The sequence below is a fragment of the Pelmatolapia mariae genome, linkage group LG9 (assembly GCF_036321145.2).
Source record: "Pelmatolapia mariae isolate MD_Pm_ZW linkage group LG9, Pm_UMD_F_2, whole genome shotgun sequence".
Taxonomy (NCBI): Eukaryota; Metazoa; Chordata; class Actinopteri; order Cichliformes; family Cichlidae; genus Pelmatolapia; species Pelmatolapia mariae.
This window is the reverse complement of record NC_086235.1, coordinates 6,870,380-6,891,786: the sequence shown is the minus strand read 5'-3', so window position 1 is coordinate 6,891,786 and position 21,407 is coordinate 6,870,380. Positions and strand designations below refer to the sequence as shown.

The 21,407-nt window shown below is 40.3% G+C and overlaps 1 long non-coding RNA gene across 1 annotated transcript; it reads left to right on the top strand.

The window, feature by feature from the left end:
* Positions 1-11,230: 11,230 nt before the first annotated feature.
* Positions 11,231-20,452, top strand: LOC134635003 (uncharacterized). Its single transcript, XR_010094919.1, has 3 exons — positions 11,231-11,487; positions 12,900-13,005; positions 17,601-20,452. It is a non-coding gene; the product is annotated as an uncharacterized LOC134635003 (long non-coding RNA).
* Positions 20,453-21,407: the final 955 nt, after the last annotated feature.

Sequence of the window (21,407 nt, the reverse complement as noted above, 5' to 3'; positions counted from 1 at the left end):
TGACTACCAGGATTGTCCATGTGTGTTGTTAATGTTTGTTTTTTCTAAGAGTGCATGTAGAGGATTCAGCAGAGACGGACAAGTAACATGAGAAAGCAAATAAGAGATGCAGTGTTTATGGAATAGTTTAATATGGGGCTCATTAGCTGGCCACTACTGAGCTCCTAGTGTTAAATACATGGAGTGACTTTGCTTAAGGGAAGTCACCGATTACATTAATGTTAACTGAGTACATGGGATGATCCGTGTCTGAGGCAAATTATGGCAATAATTGTAGTTTACTGATTTGAGAAAACCTGCACATGATACTTGTCCTGCTGATGCTGAATGCTTTATTACTCTTATGATACAATTGTTTATAAGTGTGAAGTTTGATTTCACTTCCAGATCTTGTTTTCCAGGCCATGATGGTGTGTATGCAGGCTCCAGACAGAGCCAGGTTTTAAGCAAACTTAATATGCAAAACACACTAACATCTTTTATTGCAGGGTTACGGAGCTGCTCCAGAGGAGACGCCCTGATGTTGCCTGGGACGTGATCTAGCTAACCTTTTTCTTTAAGACAGGAATCTGGTTTTGATGAGTTGACTCATGGGAGTGTCCATGCGTCAAGAGGAGGGGTCCAGAATTACATGAATTACATGAATTACATGAAACAATGTTTTCTATGTTTTCTAAACTATGTTTTTATGATTTTTGGAGTGATTTGTGTGATTAACAGTTCATTTACGGGTATTAAACCTATGCAAAGTGGTGCATCTATGTTCAGCTGAGGCTTTGATGGTCCATAGATGAAGCTCACTGAACTAAAGAATGTGGTTTGTTGATGGTTTACATGCTTTCCAAATAGAGGTTTTTCCTCCTAGCAAGGAAATACAGGTGCAGCAGTCAGAGTTTTGCTGAAAGGAATCTCCTCAGAAATCTTCAGAGGCCCAGTGACAAGCGAACCCATTCCAGGCATAGCTGACAGCCCAGGCAGTGGTTGAGGTCAAAGGTCGAGCTGTTTGGGGCCCATCATTAGATCAGATTTCGGAGCCACAACAAGGACCACGAAGCTGCGTTGGAATGAGAGCTGTGCCAAGGGGGCTTTCCAGAGGCCAACAGAGGAGATTGTGGACGACAGACGGGCACCTGAAGGATGAGGGGAGCGTGCCAAGCTCCAAAAGTGACAACGCAGGGGGAGTCCAAGGATGGCATCATGATTCTGTGAAAAGCACAGGAACCAGAAGCTATGGTGGCGATGACAGCAGTTTCCTATGAACATCACCTAATGCTGTGTCACTGTACTGTGCATACGATGACACTCTGAAGACTGCTGGGATCATAACAGCAGTAAGATAACTGGATCCAACACCCTTTCCACAGAGGGTTTTCCTGCAGAGGATGGACAATGGAGGAGTCATAAATATCCCCCACAGGACAGAGGCCTGAAGTCAGGTGATGGTAGTTGGTAGAGGCCATAAAACTAGAGTGCTGAAGAGGTCTGCAGCTTTCACGATAGCTGAGACCCATGTTGACAAACAACAAACTCAACTGGTATGTTTGAATGTCTATTCTACATACATTTGGACTCTGGTCCTATGGACAGTGATGGAAACAACTGGAAGAGACATTTATGACGCCCTGCAGAACTCAAACCACTCTGCAGAGAGACGTGTGATTTACATGTCTTGCAGAGGAGCACAACCAAGCTGGAGTGTTTTTGAAAATGTTAATTTCTCTTTTGATCATTGACAATTCATTTGTTCACTTGTAGGATGCAGTTTACCATTGAATGAGATTAATGAGAACTTGGATAACTGCTAATATATTTGTCAGACTGTGTACGTTGACATATGCTGAGTATAAAAATGTTTGTCTTGACACTGTCAGATATGAGGTGATCATAACTGGGTACTTTTCTAGCATAACTGCCAAAAAGGGGGGAATGTTAGGTTTTGTATTATGATTGTCATTTATGCTTAGAAATATTTACTCATATATGCTTAATTATATAATTATATATGCTATAATTATTTGTAGATTGAAAGAATGTCTCATCCTAGGAGGTCTGTAACAACTCTGTGTAGCATGGAGAGGGGAGTGCGTTCACTCCTCCTCAGAGTGTTCTGGTATAGATCACACGTCTCCTAGGAGAGGTCGTATCTTCTCTTGCTGATATATGGTATAGCAAACACACGTATATCTGTTTGAGTCTAAGAGCCTTTTGTTTAGATGGACCACTAGACTCCTGGCACCAGCTTTGGGGAGTCACATTACACACACACACACACACACACACACACACACACACGGTATTCTTTGTTCACATGTATACCTATGTAAGATGTCATATGTTAATGAACCTATGCATATTCATGTAACCACAATAAAAGGAGTGCTATGGGGAACCTGGCTGAGAGTCTGACGGAGGTCAAGTGGGTGGAACGACACTTGGCTCCAGACAGGCCTCCCCGTGCACGGAAACATAAAGAACTTTGCCTACTCATGTCTTGCTTTGCTGTGTAATTACATTGTCTTCAACGTTCCAGCGAATCGGGTTAAGCTACAAACCTATCATTAATTGGTCCTTCGACGCCGGATCCCTGGAATCGGCATTCATTGAGTAGAGAACCCTGACGTCAGCGAGACGTGAGAATTTGTCATCGGGCCGGTGGATTAGCTGTCTGTTTTTTCTCCTCGACGAATGACGATCGGCGGGATCCGAGGCTGATATTACACGCTAAGCAACACCGAGTAAGTTTAGAGTACATCTCTATAACTGTACACTGTGTTCACTGTGTTACAGTGAAAAAAAAACAAAAAGCAGCCAAATTTTCATCTGAAAATGTTGAATTTTAGTAAAAACAATGCTCTGTAGTTTGATACTTTCGTTACAGACAAAGCGGATGTTTAAAGCCTTTGGACGCACGGTGGAAATGCACTCATTCTCCTTATCAGCTGGAAACATTAAAGCCATAAAATGACTTTTTCGAACGGATAAAAACTGTTAGAGTGAATTGTTAAATGTTTGTCATTTTTATGCTTACCATCTCTACAAAAGGAATTTCACTGTCCCCCTCCCCGGATTCTCGAGGTTCTGGGTGAGGGGCTGTAATGTTTTATTGCAGATACATCCTATCTGGAAGATCTGCTTCTTTTGATGTAAGCTTCCTGCGTTTACGACCCTTTGGTCAGCAGGAGGCCCCACACACACACACACACACACACACACACATGTCTGGTTTGCTATCCTCGTGGGGACATCCCATTGACATAATGCTTTCCCTAGCCCCTTACCCTAACCCTAACCATTAAAAATGAATGCCTAACCCTAACCCTTACCCTAAACCTAACCATAACCTAATTGTAACCCTGACAGTAAAACCGCATTTTGAGTGTGAAAATTGCTTTCAACCCCGAGGGGACCTGGATTTTGGTCCCCACGGTGCAGAAAGTCCCCACCAGGATAGTAAAAGTCAGATTTTGGTCCCCACCAGGATAGTACGAACCCGTACACACACACACACACACACACACACACACACACACACACACACATTCCTACTTGCATATAGAAGTTCACACATATACATACAAAGCCTTGTCTTAGAACCAAGTGGGCGTTGCTTTGCTATGACGTGTTTTGTGTGAACTTTCTCTCAATAAAAAGGCAGCAAGGGAGGTCGTCGTCGAGGTCATTTTCGTGGTGGACACAGGCCTCCCTTGCGCAAGTGATTGATCGATCGACTGTCTTGTTTTCTTTCATGATGAATAAGTCTCTAGAACTAGCGGGGTTTGTGGGAACAGACCCAACAAAAACTATTGAACAAACAGCAATGTTGAGCCTGTTTCAAAATTTGAATGTACATGTGTTGAAGGTGCGGGTCTTGTTGAACTATTAAACATATTTTCTTTAATTTTTCGAGCCACAAAAACAACACCTTTTAATTTTCTTCTGCTTGAGTCTCGGCCTCGGGTAGCTCTACTCATCATTGCTGAGTCAGTTGTCTGTTTGTGCTACTTTTTTCAAGGAGCAGTGGATTATTGGTAAGGGTGACTTTATGTGTTCACTTACTTACTTAAGTGGAAGTACTGTGGAAAGTTTTACCGTACATACATAGGTCTGACAGTACAGCTTCTGAGGTAACTGTTTACAAAATGTTATATTCTATCCAAAAGTTCTTTGCAATTTACATTGATAAACATTATCCTTAACATATTTGACCCTCATAAAGTACTATGGCCATCACACTGTCATTTATAATTGTTTAAATAACTCGTGTCTTAAGTCATTCCATCACACAGAAAATAAAAAAAAGCCACATGGTTCACTTTTACATCACAAAATGTTAGAAATATAAGTCGTTCATAACAAACTGAAAGGCTGGGAGTTTAAGATGCTTAACTTCTTAAGACATATGAGACATATGCAGGTGAAGTGGTCTTTATCAAAAGTAGTAGTTACATCTGTGGCTAAACCATTGTACCCAAAAACTTTAAAAATCTACTGTGTGTGAGGCTGTGTAAGTAAAGCTTGTGAAAGTGGGGAAACATGCTTCTGGCTGAGCATAAGATTTCTGCTTACAACTTAGAATCTCAGTTCTAAATGAAATTCAGATTTTTTTAAGTATGGCTAATGTATTATTTGACTCCTAAGGCATACACACACACACAAGAACAACAGCAACACAGAGAAGAAGAAGAGGGGGTAGTTTTACTATGCATCATAAAAACGCAATCATTCATCTTCCAACTGTATCTTTCTGTTCTGGCTTTAGAATCATTGGTTGTTTACTGATCCGTACTTTGGGAGTCATATTGTTGTGATACTGGGGAGAAAAGGGTAAGGTTTGATAGACTAAACCATTACACACAAAACTTCAAAAACCTAAAGAGTGAGTGAAACTGCTAGCGGTGTCGTTCAGCAATAAACTTATCTACAAATGTGTTAGTAAAGAGTGACTTGTACTTCTGTCCCATTAAGCAACGGTTAACACATTTCACTGCAAGCTATAAAAGGAATCTGGATTTAAATAGAACATAGTAGTGATGGATTAAGTGCAGGAAACACTAGTATAAGGTGTCTATGGAACAAATCTCCTTCAGCGTTCAAAATGACCAAAGTGAGGACTACAAGCGTTTCTCTCAGTTGATTGTGTTTAGGGAAAAAGCAGCTAAATACACTGAGACTGCTCCACATTGTTAGTGAGTTAACTCTGGATATCTGTAGGTTTTGTCAAACTTGGAGTGAACAAAAGCAGAAAAACAGTAAAAGATGCAGACAGTGAAAGTCTGGTTTATTTCATGAACACAATGAAACATTTTACAGTCCACAGAGAAAAGTAGCACACATGATAAATAGATACACATAACACGGACAGTGAGAAGTAAAACTCGTCGTCTTACCACGTTATATTCTGTAAACTTAAAATAAACCACAGAAATTAGAGTTTAGTGTGTTGGGTCTGTTCCCACAAACCCCGCTAGTTCTAGAGACTTATTCATCATGAAAGAAAACAAGGCAACAGTGTTCGATCGATTACTTGCGCAAGGGAGGCCTTTGGTCAAGAACCAGCTCTTGGAGCTCACGCTCCTAACCTGTCTCCAGCCCAAAGTCCTTCAAAGAGCAGCTTCCCTCGCAGCTATTTATTGAGAGACAGTTCACACAATAGTTTACAACACGTACCTCCCCTCTTAACCCCCCTTGGTTACAAAGACGAGGCACTGTGTGTGTGTGTGTGTGTGTGTGTGTGTGTGTGTGTGTGTGTGTGAGACCTCCTGCTGGGCAGGAAGCTTACATCAAACAGACCTTCCAGATAGGATGTGTCTGTAAGCAAACCTACAGCCCCCTACCCAGAACCCCGAGAATCTGGGGGGAAGGACAGTGGAATCCCTTTCATCAAAGTTGGCAAGCATAAAAATGACAAACATTTAACAATCCACTCTAACAAGTGTTTTGAAGTCATCTATTAAAAAACATGAGTCAACATTACTGAAGTGACACTTTAACAATGCTTCATATCACAGTGTTTATGATGATAAAACATGTTCTCTCATTAGTAGATGTCTGCGCTGTCACTTGTCATGAAAATGTCCAGAGCCAGGGTTCAAGCTTCCTCTTCAACTACCATTGATCATTAATAGGGCACACAAAAGATTTGTCACATTATCCCCATAAACAACATGCTTTTATAGAAATCTGTCACGGCGAGTGAGATGAGCCGTGTGGAAGTAATAAAGGAGGATCCAAACGCAGGCACTTGTAAAGGTGTGAAGGTGGTTTATTAAACACAAAATAAAAATGGACAAACGGCAAACGGAGAAAGAACTAAACTATACTGGGAACAACTAAACTACTGAACACAAACCAGGACCTGAACATGAAGGATGATGATGAGCAGAGGTAAACGACGACAGACAGCAGGGAGAACACACGAGTGAAACATGGTGGATACACAGATGGACCAGCAACTACAAAGACAGAAGACACGACTTAAATACACACAGAGAAACACAGGGAGATTATAAACAGGTGGGGGACACAGCTGGGAGTAATTAACGAGACGAGAGGTAAAACTGAACTCATTCACATGAGACGCAGACCTTCACAATAAAACAGGAAACTAACAGACACAGAGAACCAAACAGGACACAGAACTTGACAGGCAGACTCACGAGCAGACACAGTGACACCATGGACAGACAGAGGGAACACAGGCAGGCATGAAACAAAAACACTAACACATAGCAAACTTAAACAAAAGACAAAACAGAATAAACAAGAACATAGAACAATATAAAGAAACACAAAACACAGTCCTCAAACTCAGGACCATGACAAAATCATTGTGACACAAATATTTAGATTCTTGTTTCACAATGTACGTGAACTCAAAATCTTTAGAGTTTCATATTTATAAAGTATTGTAAATAATACATTTATACCATTGTATGAGCTATGCTTCTTGTAAAAAAACTGACTGGAAATGCGTGACCCTCCCTCTGTGAGGGCACGCACACACACACACACACACACACAGAGAGAGAGAGAGAGAGAGAGGGGGGGGGGGGGGGGGGGGGGGGAGATCATTAATACAAAGGATTGGAGCCGGTTTTGGATTTTCACTTGTTGTTGGCTTTAATATGAACAGTCACATAAAATTCATTCCAATTTTTTGCCTTTGCTTCAATTAGGATGTTTCTTTAAATCTACAACACCTTCCTTTTCAAACAGTTTACTGACATAGTAAGGAAGTAGCTAGGGAACTCAGTAAGTATGAGCAACAGTAGCTTTAGGACACTATCTCCAATAAAGAGGAATCTGCAGTTCGTAAAAAGTGCCATATTAAAAACAATTCAGCAGACCCTCAGAGTGCGGATACAAACTGTTTTCAGCTATAGAGGTAGAGGTGCACTTCATGTACTTATCAACATACAGTTCAGAGGCTTGCATTAGAGTGCACTGGTGCTTGGGCAGCATTTATTTAGCATGGTTATACCATTGTGAATGTAGCTATATAAATATGCTCAAGAGTCTATCATATGTTTGACATGCAACTAAAAATTCGAAAATATATTTTTAAATCAGTAACTTTGCAAATTTAGAGGAAATGTTTTCGGACAACATATGTGTCACATTTTAAACAGGGTTTGAATAATCAGCACTGACATACAGACATTTATGCACTGGGTATAACAGACATGCTTACCGTGTGAAAGGCCCGCTGATGTCTTGGAGCAGAGAAACACGCTGTATTGTTGCTTTTCTCTATTGTATAAGCAACGCCCGACTGTCAGAAACGCTCTGTGCAGGTAGCAAAGTCGGCTCCAACGCACATCCAGGCAACCGTGTGAAAGAAAGGTGTCGCTGCGGCTAGGCTCTCAGGATAGTCAGGCTTTTATTTCTATTTGCATTCTGGTGCGTTAAAACTAGCAGCCTCTGTGTCCCGCTTGGATCATCATTCCGAAAATTCTGATATTTGAATAATATGGTGAATCGGCTAGTGATGAGGAGCCACTTAGATCCGTAAAATGAGGTTTGATTAAATTAAACTCTTATGAACAGCGATGAATTCTACCTCTCTGCTGATGTGTTCCAAACAAACGATGCTTTCTACATGGCCAAATTGTGTGCTAACTACCTCACACCGCTGTGTCTGGGATCCGAAAAAATAAAAAGTTAAAACGATATACCTTGCGGCTGTTATGAAGTGCTGAGGAAAATACTGTGTCTGATGGGGTGTTTTTATATAGGTGGATTTGGTTTCAGTTGGCCTCTGAGATGCAGATATAAAGAGCAGGTTGTAAAGCAAACAGTGGAAAAACTATGGAGGTTCGGTTAGTCAGTAGGAGGTGTAATTGCCAGATAAAGGAGCAGTTTGTAAAGAAAAAAGGTGGAAAACTATGGAACTACAGTTGGGATGTGTGTGCTGGGATGCTCTTGATAAGGAAGCCGCTTTTATTGTTTTATGACTTCTTATGCTGACTGTTGGGGGCCTACCTGTAAGCTCCTCTGTCTAATCATTGAGTCTTACTGTTGCAGTGTGTGGCTAGTTAAGAATATGCGGTTTTTAGAAATATCACAAGAAAAGTTTATTTCTAAAGGAATACATGTTGTTTGTGATGCTCTATTTAAAAACTAGTGGCCTCTGTCTCTTTCAGAGCGCTAAAGAATGTGAAATGCTCCTAAAGCAGTTAAATTAAATAAATCATCTATGTGTAAATAACAGAGCACTGAGACCTATACAATCCTTAAAAACAGTTTAATTAAAACACATAGTGGTTTCATTAAATAAAACGCTGTTAAACACATGTGAACTCACATGACCCCTGAACTTACATGCACGTGCAAAGCCCGTACACGCATACACGGACTCACATGGACGCGCAGGGTGGTGGGGAGGGGGGGAGGGTGTGGGGGGTGAGGGGTGTGGGGGTGGTTGGGGGGGCAAAAATGCTGCCTCTATATTACTACTTATGTAGTCTCGGTTGCATACAATAAGATAACCTTTATTAGTCTCAAGCGGGGGAAATTTGTTTTGTTAAAGCAGTGGACAGTACAAAATTGCATAGAAAATTTTGAGAAAAAACACTGGAATAATATATCCATAAGATACTGTACACCAGGGGTGGGCAAACTTAGGCACGCGAAGGGTTAACTGATGACACGACCATAGCTGGACTGGCCATTGTATCATTGGGTATACTGGGCATTTGCTCAGTGGCCCGATGATTTTCTTTCTTCTTTTTTTTTTGTAACGGTAAAAACCAGACCTTCCCAAAGTGTGGGGCCCGCCCCCTGGGGGGGGGGGGGGGGGGGGCGCAGAGCCATTGCAGAGGGGCGCAGCATGAAAAGGGAAAAAATACCCAACGCTTGGACACTGCTAGCACGGGGCTCCCACACAAACGCAAAGCAGGAGATGAAGCATCGCTGAATATGTTTCCAAACCAACTTCATTCTAAGCCAGAGACTAGAAAATATGGTGAAGCATATCTTCCCTTTGGTTTCACCTGCACAAGTGCCAAGGTAGGTGCCGAGGTGAAAGGTGGTGGATTGGCCAGATGCTGGCCGGTGTGTAAAAATAACTCAGTTGTTTGATGGTGGCTATGGCGTAGCTTCCACAGATTCAATAAAATTAACAAGTGGTGGATGCCAGCAGGTGGATGAGGAAGAGGGGAGGCAGGAGGAGAGACCCGAGGCAGCCGCTGGTCCGAGTGTCAGGTGAACTGAACTTCAGGTAAGAAGTTATGACAGCAGTCTATCTGGGTCAGATATAAACCAAGTTTAGGTGTAGTTTATTTTCGTTGTGCTGAGCTAGCATGACGGAGTTTCTATACAGCTGGGTGGGTGCTATGATGTTACTGATGTTGAACTTTATTTTATTCATAAGGTTAGTTAGTGGAGTTGCCAACCGTCCGGTAAAAAGACGGAACCGTCCCGCATTCAGAGAAATTATTACGCATTTCGTGTTGAGCTGAGAAGGGACGCAGTTTGTCCAGGTGTTCTGGGAATCCATCCTATCTGGCAAACCATCCTACCCGTTCTCCAAAAGTTGAATCTGTTCATCTGGACGTAGCGTTTTGTGGGAGAAACGTTTCGTCACTCATCCAAGTGACTTCTTCAGTCTCAGCTGACTGCAGGTTTCCCCAAACCTTATAACCAGTACATTTGCATAATGACTGAAACCAGCCCACTGAAGGAACAATGGGCTGTGAGGTCAGTTCCTTAATCATAATTATGCAAATTCCCATGACCATTGAAAAAAAAGATAAAAAGTGTCTTTTTTTGTTTCAAAATAGCTGATAACTATTCGCTGATAGCTGCCAACATCTGCAAACAAATATAATTCTATAAAGTGGTTCTATATATTGTGTAACTGTTAATATAGAGCGTTATTAAATTTATCGCTAATGCAATCATATGGCACACTGACTTCTGAGGAAATTTTAAATGGCTCTCGCCATCAGAAAGGTTGCCTACCCCTGCACTAGAGAAATGCTTCCAGTACTGTTAGCTGTTCAGTGGGTAGAAGATATGTGTCCGTTACAATCAGCCATTTGTTCAGACTGAAACTCTTCATTGGCCAGTTTACAGTGTAGCCGCTCAGAAAGTAGAGCAGATGTACTAACAGACATTCAGCAAACATTTTACAAAATACACATGATGGGACTTATAGTTGCCTTTTTATGGATTCCAGCTCACTATGGAGTCAGAGGAAATAAAACGACAGAGTTGTGAAGAAAGCCACAAAACATGGGTTAACTGACCTGGCTATTAACTTCTGTCAGACAGAGATGAAGAGTATAATAAGGCCAGAAATAAAGGAAACATGACAAAAACAGTGGGAGGAAGAAAGGAGGGGACGATGGTTGTATAAAAATTTAAGTAGGGTAGGAGAAATGAGAAGCACAGGAAGGAGTAGGAGAGAGAAGGTGGTCATATCTGGAATATGATTTGGACATACTAGTTTGAACACTACTATTGGTGACTGTCAAACCTTTGAGTCGCAGAGAAGCTGAATAGGGGGATAATGTTGATGCGCCCGCTGTTCAAAATGTACGTTTCCTGCAAAAGGGCTCAAGAAGTGAAAGTTATCAGGCCTTTTTCCAGTTTTTAAAACAGAGTATGCATTTGGGGAGGACTTGGGTGTCGACGTTCCACTCCACACCAGTTGGTGGCGGTAATGCACCATTTTGTTGTTTGACAACCGCCAATAAACAATACAAAGAAGAATAAGTCTGTTCCGGGATCATATGCTGGACACAGTTTATGCAGACGGCGCTACCGTTTCATCCTAAGCGAGTAAAATAGTGAATTTGGATGATAAAACAAACTAAACCAACGTTTGGATCGATATCTGCATCGATCTGCCCACCCTTGTCTCCTGGATCGTAGCTGAGATCAGCGTGAACCACGTGGGTCTCTGCTCCCTGATCTGTTTCCTGTGTTTGGAAAGAGTTCCAGCTTCATCACGGAGTTTCTCTCGGTTTGTGGGCTCATCTAAAGGTAAGCACCGAGCTAACTTTACTGTGAGTTCAGTTCATGTTGAGTTTAGCTCCTGAATGAGGTCTTCTGCTGCTCTCCTCGGTGTCTGTTCACAGTTTATTGTGAACACGTTGAGAGAAGAGTGAGAGAGTGTTTGGAGAAAAACACCAACTAATCATTAGCTCAGCATGCTGGCAGAAGTTGGAGCAGAAAAGTCTTTTCATTGTCCCTGCAGCTGTTTTTCTGCCTGCACCAAACCTCTACAGCCTCATTTCTATTTGAAGTGATAACAGGAAATGAATGAGAGCGATCTGCTGCAGTATCAGGGTCACAATAAACTTTATTGTCCAGCTGCTGTGGATGAACACATGAGAGGAAGTGAACTCCTACAAAGTCTCATTTTAATGAGTCTGGCTGCTGTACAGTGATGCACAGGAAGATGTTAACAAAAACTAATGAAACAGAGATGAAAGTAAACAGTGTTCATATTTGAAAGCACAGAGAATAAAAATATATTGTGCTGGTTAATGTGCAGCTCTTGGTGATTTGGGAGAATCATGTTTTTAATCATTTTGTGGATTGAATGTTGGGTTTTATTTTAGTTTATCTACAGAAGTTTTCCCACCTGTGATCGTTAAGATTGATTTGTTTGGTTAACTTGAATCATGTGAAGGTTGAAAGCTGCACTTCCCCCAAAAAGAATAAAGTATAATCGTGAAGAATGTAATAATGTCTTCCTGTGTCAAACACAACTGCAGTCAAAGCAGGAAGGAAAGCACTGAAACCACTGGTCAAAGCTCCTTAATCAATGGCCATGATTACCGTTCACAGTGAGTGAGTTGCTGCAATCACAGCATTTGATCAATGAGCTTTAATCAGTGGTTGTTGGGGAATAGTGGAGGTGGTGGGACTGAAGGAGTTAAAAGTGTGGGGTGGGGGAGTAACAGGTCTGTCCCTGTTTGTGGAAACCACAGGAGGAGCTGTTCAGGCTGTTGCTGGGTGTGAATTGTTGATGGAGTCTTTAAACTTGTAGTTGCTGTTTTCCAGACTGAAGCAGAGTCGTTAGCTGAAAACTGGTTTTAGAGGTTCATTCAGGACACCTTCTCAGGCTCTTACAGCCTTACCTGTATCATAACAAAGTGTATAAACCCCAATCCACCTTTAACATGGTCCTTCTCCCAAACCTTCAAACATGACTTTCTGGCCCTGTCATAGTAAAGGGCTGCTTAGAATATTAGAGCCAATGTCACAAAGTTACTCCTGAAGTATAAGTGAGTGAGAGAGTTACCTCACTTTGCAGCATAACACGTCTCACAAGATTTCTACAACCAATCAGAGTGAAATTTGTACTTTGTGTTGTCAGATGAACATATGAGACACTTTGACTCTTCAGTGCAGTGTGGAGCCTAACAAAGATCTGTTTTGTGTCCCAGCTGATCAGCAGGAGGAGAAGAGTCTGACGGAGCAGCAGAGGAACATTTTCAGCCATCTGGACTCAGCTGAGTCACTACAGAGGAAACAATGAGCTCAACACAGAAGGTGAGGAATCTATGGCCCTTTCTCAAATCTCAAGTATGATTTGTACAATTGGAACACCAGCATACTTGATGAGTTTTTTACAGAGTTTTTACTGCCGTCCCCTATTATTTAACTGTGCTATAATATGTTATGAGGCTTAACTTTAATCTCAGCCAAACCGATTTACTCAGGAACAATAAAACAGTGAAATAAATCTAAGACACTTATATATTATGTTTAACCTGCGGGGGGTTTGAAAATGGTTTGTGGGAGTCCGCTGTTCTTGCCGGGCTCAAATGATCCTCGTCTGCTATCGAGCTGGTGGGTAACAGACGTGTTTGAAAACATCTGAGCACTTTTGTAAATATGCGATGTCTTCTCACCTAAAGAAAACGTATAAGTTTATTAGTAAAAGTTGAACTACTGATTTAACATCTTTACTAAGGAGCTAAAAGTAGCTCCTTGATGAACATTTTTACCACATGTTTTTATCCAAAGTTAACTGAACCTTGTCCTACATGAATGTAATAATAAAATAAAATTAGTAGATGAAATACAAACTATTTATTTCTAATAAAGGTGTTTGAATCAGTTAAGTGGAAATTAAAGGAAAATAAAACATATGTGTATCTTCTTTTGCCTACATTGTAGAGGGTGACTTTGCCTCTAAACAGGAACATGAGCAGGGAAGAGGTTAAAGTGGGCTTGAGCAGGTGGGAACCCTAAAATCAGCTGTAGTGGCTCAGCGTGGGGAAAATGATCACAGTCCCTCCCATGTTTTAAATGCAACTTTGAACAGCACATGTTGTGGCCATTTTGTTGAATGTTTATAAAACGCAATTTGTATTCACTTTTATTTGTTCTTTAAAGTTGTAAGAATATGCTGACCTAGTTTTGTTATGTAAATTCATAATTGATTTTATTTTTGGAAAAGTTTTTGGAAAGTGGTTGATTTATTAGCATATGGACCCTCCCATTAATCAAGGGATTAGGAGCACCCTGGAGGGGTGTGATAAAGATGTTTTTTGTTTGCCAAATGTCAGATGGGATGACGGGATGGTTTAAATATGATTTTTTTGACCACTTTTGAAGTTGTTACTGGCTCACTCCTGGTGGCTGCTTGGTGGTGCCTGGCACCCGTGGCTCGGTCGTGCCCCTTCCGAAAATTTTCTTTGGCCTTAAGACAATAATTCTTATTGTTACGGTGCCATACTGGACAGGCAAAAAAAAAAATTACTGGGACTCAGAGGCGGTGGGTTACGACACCAACTGGCTGCCATTTATAATCCAGTTTTCAGATCCCTTCGCAGACGCCTTAACACCCACTCACATCCTGGGCCTTTTGACCTCAGGAAATCACATGATAGGGTGGGGTTAGAGCTGGGCGATAGAACGATAACGATATGTATTGCGAAATAACTTTTTCTCGATAGAAAAATTAAACTATTGTGATAGACCTCATCTCTCTTGCTCTCTTAAAAAAAAAAAGAAAAAAAAGAACAGCCAATCCAAATTAAGTAGTGCAGAGCCGAACCAATCACACCCGCAGCGTCACGTCACATGACTTGTTACGTACAGCACAAGTTCGAAGCCGCACATGTGTATTTGTTTGGGAAGCAGTCAGCCGCCGTGCCGCCCAGGTAATGGAGGAACTGAGTGTGCCGACTAGAGAAAAATCAACCGAGAGCGTGACCGAAGAGAAAACAGATGATGGTTCCAATGCCGGAGAGATTGTCGAACGGAAGGGCCATAGAAGTTCCGTAGTGTGAAGGTATTCGGCTATTTCAAGTCTGACAAAAAACAGAGTAGTGCGCACTGTAAATTGTGCCGAAAGCAAGTCTGGAAATACAATAAACCGGTGCATGCTCAATCTCTGACTGAAAGTGCTAATTCGTCATTCGGTTTTTGTCAGACTAAAGTTTATTTATCTTATATATATATATATATATATATATATATATATATATATATATATATATATATATATATATATATATATATATATATTAGGGGTGGGCGATAGAAACGATATACGATAGAAACGATATAGATTTGGCCAACGATAGAGATTTTGACTATATCGCTCTATCGCGATAGCGCATGTTGATGATGTCATCAAGCTGCGCCTGTTTTGGTCGAAAGCATCGCAGCGGCTACAACCATTATCATCTGCAAATTATGTTCTCCTGACTGAAGTTTGGCCCATGTATAGCATCCTGCTATGCGATTGCATTTGTCCCTGACCACCAGAATCCCTCACGTTAACTTTTATCGAGTGGAAAAAAAGTTGCCGTTCATCCACCAGCTTCACTGTGCCAATGTTATGCTAACATAGCTGTGTCGCTAGCAATCACGTAGCACAACATTATATACCAGGTAGTCCAAATTCAGTAACCCTGCAAACGCCACTGCTGTTTAGTTTTGTGTCTTCATTTCGGTTGGAAGTGATAGCAGAGCTGTACGTTTGAATTAGTTTCAAAAATCTTTCAGTCAGAACATGGTATGAAATGTTTAGGTATAAACTAGTGAGCTAACTTCCTGTTAACTTCTAACGCCGTTAAATTTAATAAATTCTGTTTTCATGGATGTTAAACTTAATTGTTACACCTGATAAAGCAGCAACGCTGATGATTTAATTAAAGATGAAAGAATTTAGACCGTTTTTAACTCTCAGTGTTCGTTTGACTTTGGGACCTGAAGTGGACGGAGTTTTGGACCCAGATTACTCCGCGAAGCTCCTAACCACGGCAGCCGTAATGCTCTGACAATCCATCAAGTAGTCCATCAGCAGGCTTACCAAAGTTGTACTAAAACATTTTTTAACAGATTTCTGCACACCAAAATCGGTTCAAGGTCAGTGAGCACAACCAGAATTCATACATAAGGCACACTCTCGATTTTTGAGAAAATTAAAGGATTTTAAGTGTGCCTTATAGTGTGGAAAATACGTTATACAGAAGAAAAGAATATATCGCGATATATATCGTTACCGCACGTGCTTCAAATTATATCGCGATATGAATTTTAGGCCATATCGCCCAGAATATATATATATATATATATATATATATAGATAGATAGATAGATAGATAGATAGATAGATAGATAGATAGATAGATAGATAGATAGATAGATATATATATATATATATATATATATATATATATATATATATATATATATATATATATATATATATATATATATATATATATATAGATAGAGATATAGAGATATAGAGATATAGATATATATAGAGATATATATATATATATATATATATATATATATAGAGATATAGAGAGAGATATATATATATATATATATATATAGAGATATAGAGAGAGATATATATATAGAGAGATATATATATATATATAGAGAGAGATATATATATAGATAGATAGATATATATAGAGATATATATATATATATAGAGAGATATAGATATAGATATATATATATATATAGATATATATAGATAGATATATGAAGAATGTTCAGTTAGCATCTTTATTTTAAAACTGTTTGAAAAGCTAAGCTATACAACAAGGAGAGATTGAGAATTTCCTTTTAGTTCTCAGTTTATTTGATATTGACAAAAGTTTGTCTGTTCTTCTGTAAAACAAACTAAGATTTATTTTTAGAATTAATATTTTGTTTCTAAGTGGAATTGACAATTTAGTAGTCTGTTTTGTTTGTTCTATTTTGAAACTTAAACGCTTTAGCGGCTGCCTTTTGTGTAGTTTGCAATATTTGCCTATTTATCTGAAAAAGTCTCATGTTCCTTAAGTACATCTACCCTGTTGAACTTATTATGGGAAATAAATATTTAAATCAAAACAAGCTGCTGATTATTTCACATTTTACTTGTGAGCAACGGACCATTTAAATCTTACAAATATAGTTATTTGGCTTATATCGTGATATATATCGTTATCGCCTGAAATGAAAAAAACATATCGTGATATGAAAAAATCTTATATCGCCCAGCTCTAGGTGGGGTTAAGTTTCATAATAGGTTCATCTGAAACCTTGGCTGACTGTGACCCACACCTGTTTTTACACCATGGCTGGTGTGATTAGGTAGAGGATCAATAGGGGGTCCATGGCCCTTTTGGGGGACACTCCCATTAAGAACTAAAGAAGATTCTGGGATGAGAGGTGAAAACGTCTTCAAGCAAGCTTGAACATGTTTGCCTTCCAAGCTCCTTAGAGTACGATGACCTGAATGACTAAGAACCTGTTAACTATTACAATGGATCTGTTATCATTGAACAAACTAATATCAGGAACGGGAAATATAAAAAAGCATAGACCTGTAAACATTTTTTACTATTATGAGTGTGTTAGCATGTTAGTATTAATATTTGTGTACAAGCAGGAAGGTTGGGCATGATTTTACTGTTTGAACAGTCATGAATTATTTTTAACAGCAGGTTGGATGTAATGTGTTTCTACTACCAGTAGGTGGGGGATAATAGACCTTTAAGGTGTTTGATGCCACACTCCACCTTCAGGTTTAAAACTAGTGTTAATGGAGGGAGTTTGAAGGTTGAGTTTGTTCCACGACTGCATTTCACTCACTGCCTCTGTTTGTTTCTCTGTCACTGCAGGACCAACATGGAGCGAGAAGTCAGCGCTCTCAGGAGGCCGACAAACCTCACAGAAGAAAGAGAGAGAACAAATACACCTGTGACGAGTGTGGGAAGGGTTTTCCTGCTAAGTCTAAACTAAAACGTCATCAGGTCATCCACACTGGAGAGAGACCGTTCAGTTGTGAATTGTGTGGAAAGACTTTTTCCTGGAAGCGTTCCCTAAAAGCACACCAACTCATCCACAGTGGAGTTAAAGCGTACAGCTGTGATCAGTGTGGCAGAGCTTTTACTCACAGTAGCCACTTAAAGAGGCATCTAGTTACCCACTCTGGAGTTAAGGCATACAGCTGTGACATTTGTGGAAAAACTTTCAGCCGGATAGGGAGCCGAAATACACACCTACGCATTCACACCGGACATGATGTGTACTGCTGTGATCAGTGTGGCAAACGCTGTACTACAGACACACAACTAAAACGTCACGTTTACCCACACTGAGGAACAACCTCATAAATGTGCCCTTTGTGGAAAAGCTTTCACTCAGCAAATGGCCCTAAAAACACATCAACATAAACACGCTGGAGACAAACTTAAATACTGCAACGAATGTGGGAGAAGCTTCACCACATCAAGTGGATTAAAACAACATGAACTCATTCACAGTGGGGTCAAAAAGCACCTCTGTGATCAGTGTGGGGCATCCTTCAACAGTGCCGGTAGCCTTAAAACACACAAACGAGTCCACACAGGAGAGAAACCATACAAGTGCAGATACTGTGACAAAAGCTTCTCATGTTCAAGTAGTCGTAAAAAGCATGAACGTATACACATGGAAGGAAACTACAGCTGTGACCAGTGTGACAAGAGCTTCAGGAATCTCAGTTCATACTCCGAACACAAACGATCCCACATTACTAATAAACTGTTTCACTGTTACCAATGTGCCAAAACATTCACTAAATTATCTGCTCTGTGCAAACATCAGCGTGATCACTCAGGGCTGAAATCACTCCCATCACAGTGAATCTGAAGAGACAGAAAGATCCTCTTCTGGTTTGAGGGTCTGTTGGGTTTAAGTCAACCCTGCTGGTTAAGGCAGAAATGGTTACTAAGAGAAACCACACAGACACTGTTAGATTTATCTAGTTACAAACCTATTGCTGGAACAGCCGAGACAACCTCCTGCAAATAGCAAACATAAGCCACCAGGCGGAACTCTTTGTGTGATCTCGCGTGCAGGGAGCCAACTGAGGTCAAGCGTTGCTCCACCCACTTCAACGAGAGTTAGACTCTCAGCTGGCTTTTTCCTAGCACTGCTTTTATTGTGGTTACATGAATATGCATAGTTTCATTAACATGTGACTCTCAAACAGGCATATGTGTGACCAGTCTGTGTGTACATGTAGATATGCGTGTGTGTAAATGCCTCCCCAGATAGCTGGGCCAGGGAGTCCAGCAGTTCACCTAAACAAAGGGTTCTTATACTTAAACAGATACAGATGTGTTTGCCATACCATATATCAGAAAGAGAAGATACGACCTCTCTCATGACCTTAGGATGTTTGTGAGGTATGCCACAAAATCCTGGAAAGGGAGTGAACGTACTCCCCTTTTTATGGTACACAGATGCTGTGTCCCAATCCAGCCACTGCACGCTTTCTAATACGTGCAGTTCGCGTACTAGAAAGTATGAGAAGTGCGGAAGTGAGAGGCTCGTGAAATGGGACGTCTGGCCTTTGTCGCGCTGCTCAGGTTGCCTAGCAACCATGATACTAACCGCGAGAAACGTTTCACACAGCATTGTGTGACAGACATGTAGGAGAACAAATTTTTTTTTGTTCTTTCAGTTTTTTTATGACATCACTTTGGTTGAGTATCTGAGGCTGAGACCACGGGACTGTAACAACATGATTGTTGGGTTTCATTTCTGTACTGAACAGTATTGGGATTAGAGAAATTATTTCACTGTTATTGTTCATAGTACCATGGCATTAATCACATAATCTCCAAGTAGGGATAGTGCATTTAGATGTTTAAACATATTGGCACCCAATTAAGCTTTTATTACAGGTCCAGTAAGAACCACTTTAAACTGTTGAGTTGAATCTATAATTTTAAAGGCTTTTTGAATGTGGTTTTATTCTTACACTGAACCTGCACAGACTTCAGTGAGTGAGAGACTGAGTTGCAGGCTGACAGGAAACGCCATGCTTTGCAAAAGTGAAACTGAAAGCAGAGTCTAAGTGCAAGCTAAGAGCAGGTTATTTTATTATGCATTTATATCTTTGATTAAGCTTTGATTAAGTTTTAAGTAGTTGTATTAGATTGAAACATTTGTTTTATATATTTTATATATATGTCAAGATTATTACACACATACACACATACCGACACATATAGTTTCAGCTGTGTATGTGCGGGCCTTATGTCTGAAGATGACTAGAGGTGCGAGGTGAGACAGAGTGCAGACGAGGTCATGGCATATACACACACACACACACTCAGTTAGAATCATTTGTAGGTGAAAGTTTAAGCATGTTTTGCTGTGACTGTATTTTTGTGTATACGTGACTGCTTGATGAAGAAGCAGGTGCAGGATGTTCCAGAGATAAGCGACAGCGGAGGCGAGCTGGGGGAAGCACCTGGCTTCGAGCTGAAGACGATGTTCTTTTTAAACTATGTCAAAGTTAACTGAACATTTGTGGTTTTGGATTGACGTATGCATGTAACTGTGTCTGCTTAATGCAGGAAGGGGCGTTGTATTACCCCCAACCCTATAAAACCTTTGTTTGTGTCGTTGTTGAGCAGAGATCAATGCTGTCTGTGTACAGGATTCATCTCTCCGCGCGTATTCATTAAAATGTCGTCTAACTGCACCCGGCCGGATCAATGGTCATTATTTTTGGTCTTCCTCCTCAACTTCTGAACCCTAACAACAGTCATTTTAAGATTTGTTAGTAAATAACAATTAGCTAACATGGCTCATGAGACTAAAGTCATCTCACTTTAGTAATGTAAATATAATATGGCCAATATTATATTTATTGTCAGATTATTATGATATATTACAGCAGTGAGCTTGAACTCTGTGTCAAAGATTCAAGTTGCAGTTATTTACATTTCCTATCATGTTAAATCTTCACTCAAAGACAAGTACCTTTGACAGTGTGTATATATACAATGGGATGCAAAAGTTTGGGCAACCTTGTTAATAGTCATTATTTTCCTGTATAAATCATTGGTTGTTACAATAAAAAATGTCAGTTAAATATATCATATAGGAGACACACACAGTGATATTTGAGAAGTGAAATGAAATTTATTGGGTTTACAGAAAGTGTGCAATAATTGTTTAAACAAAATCAGGCACGTGCATAAATTTGGGCACCACAAACAAAGAAATGAAATCAATATTTAGTAGATCCACCGTTTGCAGAAATTACAGCCTCTAAACGCTTCCTGTAGGTTCCAATTAGAGTCTGGATTGTGGTTGAAGGTATTTTGGACCATTCCTCTTTACAGAATATCTCTAGTTCAGGTTTGATGGCTTCCGAGCATGGACAGCTCTCTTTAACTCACACCACAGATTTTCAATAATATTCAGGTCTGGGGACTGAGATGGCCGTTCCAGAATGTTGTACTTGTTCCTCTGCATGAATGCCTTAGTGGATTTTGAGCAGTGTTTCGGGTCGTTGTCTTGTTGAAAGATCCAGCCCCGGCGCAGCTTCAGCTTTGTCATTGATTCCTGGACATTGATCTCCAGAATCTGCTGATACTGAGTGGAATTCATGTGTCCCTAAACTTTGACAAGATTCCCAGTCCCTG